We start from the raw sequence: 5542 nt of genomic DNA on the forward strand, positions 1-5542 counted from the left end.
AAAAAAAAAAAAAAAAAAAAAAAAAAAAAAAAAAAAAAAGCCCTCTCTACAACAATTTTGTTTAGAAACATGAAAATGGCTATTTTTCTTTGCAATAGAAATATTCAAATTGATTCAAAGTACCGGTAGTAAACCAACACAACCCGTAAACTAGCAGAACATATAACCATCTGACATCTCAACTACTTTCTGTCATTAAGCTTGTTTTTTGTCAAGTATATTTTTAAAAAAATGTTAAAATAACATTCAGTGCTTGAGTAAATGAGTATACACTACAGGGAGATTTCTGTTACTCTAGTTCTAGATGATGGCCCAAACCAAAATGCAAGCATTCATGAAAGATTATCTAGATGTTCAAATGCAGGAAATGTGTGCTGTATCTCCTACACTATGACAGCAGATGCCTTCATGGTTGTGTAGGAGGAGGGAAGCATAAAAACAAAAGTGAGAACCATACTATCAGTGAAACAGACAAGTATTTGTTCTTGCAGGTTAAGGCTATACAGAAGGTGCTCAGACAATTATTGTTGCATTCGTGGTTGGCAGTGGTCTAATTTCCAGCCAGAACTCACATACCTTTAATCCTTTTAACGTGGGAAATAACAAGCTGTCCTCAGAGCTGAACTGAGCAATGAAGGACAGGAATCTCCCACTTATTTTGTCACTTGGGGTACGCATATTTTTATTTCTTAAACTGCATTTTAAAGTGCACCTGACACACAATGATTAACTTCACTGCAAATATCCTGACCTTGGCCAAGTTGGGTAAAACACTTTTATAGTTGGGCCTATATCCAATTTTACTGAAAGTGACTTGGAAACTGATTTAATTGTGAAATGAAATTAAATTTCATTGTTTTCTTCTTCCACTATGCATGTGACTACAACCATTTTTCATCAGAACTCTATTGGCCTTTTGTCTATTGGCCTTTTGTCTATTGGCCTTTTCTGACTAAGAAAAACAAACAAACAAGCAAAAAAACATTGCAGAAATATACCATTACCAAAAAGATGTTTGGTAGGCATTCAGAAACAAGGATACATCCAGTATCTGATAATATGCAGTTTAAAATCCGGTGTCCCTTTTACCTTTTGTTTTTCTCTTCCATTAATCTTTGTACTGTCCATAGTTAAAGCTATTTTTATCATTATATTCGTTGCCAAAAAGATCTCTCCATTTAGAAACCAACATGCACCTCCCTGACCCTGTTCCAGAGTCTGTCCTTTGACAAGGAACAAGAGCAAGCTGTTGGCTCAGTGTCAATGGCAGGCTTTAAAGTCATCAGCGATAGGAAACAATAAAGAAATTCAAGCTCTCTTCAACTTGAAATTGTCACCTCTTTAACATTCATTCTCATTTGCCCTGCCAGTGCAGCAACCAGAAGTCTGCAACAGCTTCAAATTTAAGCCTTAATTAGAAGTAAATTTTCCTAGCAAGTCAGGTGGTAAGACATTTTAGGATATATGTGACTGATTTACAGAAAATAAAATTTAATATATAGAAAATAAATAAATAAATAAATAATGAAATAATATTTTAAAAGAAATCCCTGGGCTTCTATTCAATTGCTGCATTTGTTTGAACTAATCCCGTCCCCTACACATAAGAGGATTGGAAACAAGAACTCCCCAAGAATATGGTCCAATTATATTATACACTTTTCAATTCACAGCAAGTAATATTGACAGGTAACTTTACAGATCCAGTTAATGGCAGGAATATATTTGATCCTTAAATTAGTATTTAAAAATCCAGACTTCATTTTACTATTTATGTGTGTGTAAATTTACAAATGTCTTCTGACTTTCTCCCGCTGTCCATCTGTAGAAAGATAATGACGATCATGTATACTCCTTTTCATGTGGAAAAGAATCTTCTTGAGTAACACTGAAAGTCAATAAATGCATGCTGTTCATGCACTGAAAAGCCCCTTTTGAAAATGAGATAAGCTCAGTGAAGATTTTTTCATTATTATTACTCTTATTATTATTTTACCTTTAATACTTAAAAAATACAGTGTGTGTTCCCCTTACATAATGTCTTCATGGCAGTCTTCATTTACTGTCACCTTGCCATTGCATGGATTTCAGACAGGATGAAGATACATCTTTGTGTTCTTTCTGCATGGCTCAGCAGATTTAGATCTGTTTGTTTAGACAGGAGGAGAGGCTAAAACAATACATATAAATGTGTAATTTGATCCCAATTCTTTTCAACTCCTTGACACTAGGTAAAAGGCAGAGAGTTTCAGGCAAAAACAGACACTTATTTGTCTGTAAGAACAAAGTAATTCATGTAAAAACAACCTACTTACTTTATTAGATTTCCTCATTACCTATATTGTCAAAAATCATAAATTAGCAAGCTATAAATCTTAAAGATTTAGGGTTTAAATATCAAAAACTTTAAAGGGAGGCATGAGAAGAAAGGAAGAACACTTCTTTTTATTTACCATCTTTGTTTAGTCTTTAGAGTAAACAAAGGTCAAATTTCAATTTTTTCTCTATAGCTAAAAGTGAACAAACTTCTCTTTGTTTTCTTCTACCCTCAGTGAAAGATGTATTTAATATCTGTTCTCAGGAATGAGAGCTTGAGGTAAACATTAAACTATCACCATTTTATAAGAAAACAACAAGGACTGGCCATGTTCCAAAATTGTCACTAGAAAGAAGAAAGTGATTTTCCTGTTGCCTTACCTCATGAATAGATAACAAAGTTGTATTCAAAACAAACCAGATATAAGACATTTATTTCTTTGTGTGTGAAGCTGAGCTCCTGCCCAGGTTCCTAAATCTGAAGGAAGACACAACTATTTACAGGGCTATGATGAAAGGCCCTTGCTCTAAAAAACAATTCAAATTCTAGGAGCAGCATGACCACATAGTGTGGCTACAAACCATGGCTTACAAAGTCCACATTTCAAAGGCTAAATTTCATGAATCTTCAGATCAGACATACTTTAGATAGCAAGGCCACCATAGAGAATGCAACAGATCTTTGTCTTAAACCCTTTATCTGTTTTCAAAAAATGAAAAACTCGTTTACAAGTTATCACAGAAGCATATGGTAACATAAAATCTTCCTCAGTTAAAAATAAAACTTTTAAACTGTGTATAACTGAAGATGCATTCTCATCTGCCTGAACCAGTAGCCCCCAAAAAAGGCATATTCTATTACAGTTAAAACTTAGATAAACACACCCCAACTTTAGCTAATATTTGCCTTTTTTTTTTTTTTTCAGTTTAGTCTAAGTCGAGCTCTTTTATTTTTTTATTTTATTTTTTCCTTCAGTAACAATCCATTGTTTCTCTGATTTTTCTACTAAAGCTATCTCAGCTGATTTGCTTTACAATGTATCAATTACTTCATTTCTTTCTCTCCAATAAAAAACAAGTTGCAGTAGTCTTCTCTCCTTCCTTTCATGAAAACTCAACATCTCTAATGTTTTTTCCAAGTTATTCTGAATCATTTTTATGTTGCTCAGAGTACCCACTGGTAACTTGTATGTGGTACCCAATGGTACCCAATGGTAACAGAGTACCCAATGGTAATTTATGGTTGATAGTCGGCTGAATATGAGCCAGCAATGTGCTCAGGTGGCCAAGAAGGTCAACAGCATCCTGGCCTGTATAAGAAACAGCATGGCCAGCAGGGCCAGGGAGGTGATCGTTCCCCTGTACTCGGCTCTGGTGAGGCCGCACCTCGAGTACTGTGTTCAGTTTTGGGCCCCTCGCTACAAGAAGGACATGGAGGTGCTCGAGCGAGTCCAGAGAAGGGCAACGAAGCTGGTGAGGGGCCTGGAGAACAAGTCTTATGAGGAGCGGCTGAGTGAGCTGGGCTTGTTCAGCCTGGGGAAAAGGAGGCTCAGGGGTGACTTTATCGCTCTCTACAGGTACCTCAAGGGAGGCTGTAGCGAGGTGGGGGTTGGTCTGTTCTCCCACGTGCCTGGTGACAAGACGAGGCGGAATGGTTTTAAGTTGCGCCAGGGGAGGTTTAGGTTGGATGTTAGGAAGAACTTCTTTACCGAAAGGGTTGTTAGACATTGGAACGGGCTGCCCAGGGAAGTGGTGGAGTCACCATCCCTGGAGGTCTTTAAAAGATGTTTAGATGTAGAGCTTAGGGATATGGTTTAGTGGGGACTGTTAGTGTTAGGTCAGAGTTTGGACTTGATGATCTTGAGGACTCTTCCAACCTAGAAAATTCTGTGATTCTGTAATAGGTCCTTGTCAGCAACAAAGTTTATATTTATGTTCACTGCCTATCTTCACGCTTCACTCAATCTGGAGAAGGATTTATAAAATTGAGATTCCCAGGTGTTCTTACTGCTCACATTTTTGTAATAAATATTGAACATTTTTTAAAACAGTATTGAAAATATGAAAACTAAATAATTGACAGTAATATGGACATAAGTCTGAGCAGCAGGATTAGCAAAACTTTAAGGGTTATTTATATTTCTATAAAATATATCTATCATTTAAATGATGATTTATAAGTATCTATAATTTAAAATTCAATTGCATTCACTTCCATGGAAACTAAGTGTCCACCTCCAGCTAAATAACAACAAAATTTTTGAGCCTCTAATTCCCACATTCTACATTGAAAATCCCCAACATAATCAATTTGGAGAGTATATCTGTCCACCTACATTACTCTCATAGACAGGTTAAACATATGCTAGTCCTGTGTTATGCAAATTCAAGCTCACTTAGTCAAATGAGGATGAACAGGAAATAATTATAAAGGTTGTGGAAGCAAAGATGAAAAATACTTGGTAAAACTTATCCTGAGCACAGCAGTTTAGCATTCAATATAAAAGGAAACATACATTTTTACCTGTGAAGTAAGCATTTGACACTAAAGCAAAGGAATGAAAGAAATAGTACAAAAACTTCAGTTCTGTTTTTTGCAGTGTCTCCTCCCTGATGTATTTCTGCAATATTTTGTCAACTAGAGAACTACTATATTGAAAAACTGTAAGTTCCCTCGGCTGCTGTTTGTTTAAAACATAGTACCACCTCTGATTCCACACATTTCTTTTAGGGTAAACAGTCCTTTCAACACCATCAAAGAGAAACGTCTTTTGAATCTCTTTTTACTTTTTCCTTTTTTCCTTCTTTTCTCTCTCTCTTTTTTTTTAAAAAAAAAAAAAAAATCTTTCTGACAATAGGAGAAATCATGACTGTGTAAGGGTGCAGCAGGTTATAGTTCAATTTAAGAAAAATCCTTGGAGAATTTAACTTAATCCAGAGGCAAACAGAATAAACTAAATTTTACTGTGAAAGGAGGTTGAATTTCTGAACTGGCTTTTCACCTTAGAAACCTGAATTCAAATCCGGTAATGGATGCCAAAAAAATAATCTTAAAATCGTTCAATAAAAATATATTTTGGCAGTTCTGATTGCCCAGAAAGTACCAGGAAGTCAATGATGATGGAAAGAAGGAAAGAAGGAAAGAAGGAAAGAAGGAAAGAAGGAAAGAAAAAAAGAAAGAGAGAGAGAACGAGAGAGAGAACGAGAGAGAGAACGAGAGAGAGAA

The 5542-nt window shown here is 35.6% G+C and overlaps 1 long non-coding RNA gene across 1 annotated transcript in view; it reads right to left on the reverse strand.

The window, feature by feature from the left end:
- Positions 1–5542, reverse strand: part of LOC118156730 — a 23786-nt gene that overhangs the window by 15894 nt on the left and 2350 nt on the right. The window contains exon 2 of the long non-coding RNA XR_004746408.1: positions 2035–2170. This is a non-coding gene — a long non-coding RNA (uncharacterized LOC118156730). The remainder of the gene's footprint in view (positions 1–2034; positions 2171–5542) is intronic.

The sequence above is a fragment of the Oxyura jamaicensis genome, chromosome Z (genome assembly GCF_011077185.1).
Source record: "Oxyura jamaicensis isolate SHBP4307 breed ruddy duck chromosome Z, BPBGC_Ojam_1.0, whole genome shotgun sequence".
Classification (NCBI taxonomy): Eukaryota; Metazoa; Chordata; class Aves; order Anseriformes; family Anatidae; genus Oxyura; species Oxyura jamaicensis.